At 50.9% G+C, this 3429-nt stretch overlaps 1 pseudogene; it reads right to left on the reverse strand.

Annotated features, from left to right (window-relative positions):
- Window positions 1–1441: 1441 nt before the first annotated feature.
- On the reverse strand, window positions 1442–3026 carry LOC114218492 (aldehyde dehydrogenase, mitochondrial pseudogene; annotated as a pseudogene).
- Window positions 3027–3429: the final 403 nt, after the last annotated feature.

A 3429-nucleotide genomic window follows, 5' to 3' on the forward strand; every position in this document is an offset into this window, starting at 1 on the left:
GGTATTTGTCTTTCTCTGTCGGACTTATTTCACTTAGCACAATACCCTGTAGGTCCATCCACGTTGTCGCAAATGGCTGAGTCAAACAGAAGTTTATTAACACATCTACCTCGTGTATAGGTGGGAGATATATAGGGAACTATGAGTAACTCCTCGAGGTGGCTTAGAACTCAGGATTAAATGCCATCCTCATGGGGGAAGGGGAGGGGATGTAGGTCTCTTGGGGCACAGCAGATGGTTTTTAGGAAAGTTAACGGGGCCCTCAGAAGGCTAGATGGGAGGCCGACAGTTCTGGACAGAGTGTGTCTGGGTGCGGTGCTGACTTCTAGTCTCGTCTCCTGCGATGAGATTCTGTCTTCCCTGCTGAAGACACTCCGGGAGGGGATTGATGACGACCCTGAGGTCCTTTGGAGGAGCTGTCTTCAGCAGGTGAGGGAGATCAGAGTCTCTCCTGCACCTGCTGTTTTCCAGTGTCTTCAGTTCAAAGTAATCAGTGTTGGGTGGCATATTCTGCCACCCTTCATGTTTTGGTGCTGTGGTGGTGAGTTTAATGTTAATGCACGAAAAGTACGTTCCATCCAGAGAAAGGAGTAAGAAATGTGCAGACCTGTACAGGAGGCTGCTCTGGAAAGTACTAAAGTAACACCTATAGTGTGTGATGGAACGGAGAAGAAAGAAACGGGGCCAAATGTGTGGATTTATGAGATGACTATTCTTTAAAAAACAATTAAAAATTGCAGTGGAGAGCACTGTTGGGTGGCTGAAAGCCAAAGAAATTCACAGTCACGTTACCCGGCATCAGGAGAATTGTTATGCCCTTCTTGGCTGGCTCACGTGTGTCCAAATAAACATGTCGTGTGTGGAAGAGCAGGTTTTCAGTGTTAATGAAACTGGCTCGTTTTACAAGGATGTTGGCAAATGAATCCATATAACACAAATGGCCTCTTGGTTGAAAACATTCTACCAGAGGCTTGCAGGAACCTGACCCTAAGAAATAGTCCAGTAGTTACTAATGCAGTGTTTGCAGGGACTCTACAGAGCGTCACTAACTACTGTGAGTAATGGGAATCAACTCTCTCATGCACACAGCCTGTTGATTTTTAATAAATAAACACTATTTTTTAAATGATTTATTTATTTATTTATTTATTGAGAGAGAGAGAGAGAGAGAGAGAGAGAATGGTAGAGAGAGAGCATGAGAGGGAAGAAGGTCAGAGGGAGAAGCAGACTCCCTGCTGAGCAGGGAGCCCGATGTGGGACTCGATCCCGGGACTCCAGGATCATGACCTGAGCCGAAGGCAGTCGCTTAACCAACTGAGCCACCCAGGCACCCCTGAGACTTTCTTGATCAAGAGATTTTGTGAGAGAATTTCTCTTTCGAGACTTCTAGTGTACAAGTGTCATTTTTCTTGGTTTTGCTGCTGATGTCCTTGACCTCCACCAGGAGTCGGCACAGTTCTTCAGGAGTTCTTCTGAGGCACTTTGACCGTGACGGTTTTCACTTCGGTGTATGCCTGCAGCCCATACTCTCCTAGCCCCCGGCCGCTCCCGGACATCTTGTAGCCGCCGAATGGGGACTGGGCCCCAAACACATCATAGCAGTTGACCCACACAGTGCCAGCCTGGAGGGCTTGGGACAGATAATTGGCCTTGTCCAAGTCCTTGGTGAAGACAGCTGCAGCCAGCCCATAGTTGGAATTGTTGGCTCTCCCAATGACTTCCTCTATGGTCTTGAACTTCAGGATCTGCATCACTGGCCCAAAGATCTCCTCCCTGGCGATAGTCATGCTGTCTTGCACATCTCCGAACACGGTGGGCTGGATGAAGTAGCCACGGTCAGCAGCCGCCCCTCCACCACACAGCAGCTTTGCCCCCTCCTCCTTCCCAGATTTGATATAACCAAGGATCTTCCTAAACTGAGTTTCATCCACCTGCGGCCCCTGCTCAGTCTGGCTGTCAAAGGGGTTCCCGACCACACGAGACTTGGCCCGGGCAACGCTCCTCTCCACAAACTCGGCGTACACATCTTCTTGCACAAAGGTCCGGGAGCCCGCACAGCAGCACTGGCCCTGGTTGAAGAACAGGGCGAAGTGGGCCTGCTCCACAGCCCAGTTCATATCTGCATCTGACATGATGATATTGGGGCTCTTTCCCTCCAGCTCCAGGGTCACTCTCTTGAGGTTACTCCTCCCTGCAGCAACTTGGACTAGGCGGCCAACCTCGCTGGAGCCTGTGAAGGCCACTTTGTCCACATCCTCATGGGAGGTGATGGCGGCCCCAGCTGTGGGGCCAAATCCGGGAATAATATTGACCACGCCAGGAGGAAAGCCGGCCTCCTTAATCAGGTTGGCCACATAGAGGGCAGTCAGTGGAGTCTGCTCAGCTACCTTCATCACAACCACATTTCCGGTCGCCAGGGCTGGGCCGAGTTTCCAGGCTTGCGTCAGGAGCGGGAAGTTCCACGGAATGATCTGCCCGCACACCCCGACGGGTTCATGGCGGGTATAGCTGAAGAAGTCCCCATCGATGGGAATAGTTTTCCCGTGGTACTTATCAGCCCAGCCAGCGTAATAACGGAAGCATTTGAGAACCATGTCCAGATCCACCCGGTAGGAGATGACATAGGGCTTGCCGTTATCCAGGGTCTCCAAGGCTGCTAGGTAGGTCCGGTCCCGCTCAATCAGATCAGCCAGGCGGTTCAGCAGGCGGCCCCTGTCAGACGCATCCATGCGGCGCCAGGGTGAGCCCCGCTGGAAGGCGGCCCGGGCAGCCTTTGCTGCCTTGTCCACGTCTTCCTTGTCTCCTTCGGCTACCTGACAGATGACTTCTCCGGTGCATGGATTGATGGTGGGGAATGTTTTCTTGCTGACAGCATCATGCCACTCATTGTTTATGAAGATCTGGTTGTAGAAGACTTCAGGCTGCTGGTTGGGGGCCGGCACCGCCTGCGTGGTGGCGGCCGACAGGAGACGGCGGCCCAGGCGAGGCCCGAGGCCAGCGGCGGCGAGGGCAGCGGTGCGCAACATGTTGCAGAGGGCGCGGGCGTGCAGGACGGTGTGTGCCCGGCGGCCGGCTGGCGCTGCTGGGGCGGTGAAAGGTGGGGCCAAGCCCTATTTATTTTTAATAAATAAAAAAAATTAATTGAAGAAAATCAACTTTCTCACTTAAAGATTGAAAAGACTTGAGAAGTTTTATACACATTCAATATTTACTATCTTCCTTAGTGTTCTATATTCTCGTAATTATGTAATATAAAGAAAATACTGTAATCTTTTCTATCAAGGCTCAGTGTAAATGGCCTCTGTGCCTCCGACTCACTGCTGCGTTTTATATAAACAGCAACATATCTGTGTGTGCTATCAGATGAGAAAAACTGGGAATTACGACATCACAGTCTTATTTAGAACTCATTTGTATGCAACTCAAACA

Source organism: Eumetopias jubatus, unplaced genomic scaffold, assembly GCF_037043125.1.
Source record: "Eumetopias jubatus isolate StellerSeaLion01/CBP00866 unplaced genomic scaffold, mEumJub1_p1.0 scaffold_1, whole genome shotgun sequence".
In the NCBI taxonomy this organism is placed as follows: Eukaryota; Metazoa; Chordata; class Mammalia; order Carnivora; family Otariidae; genus Eumetopias; species Eumetopias jubatus.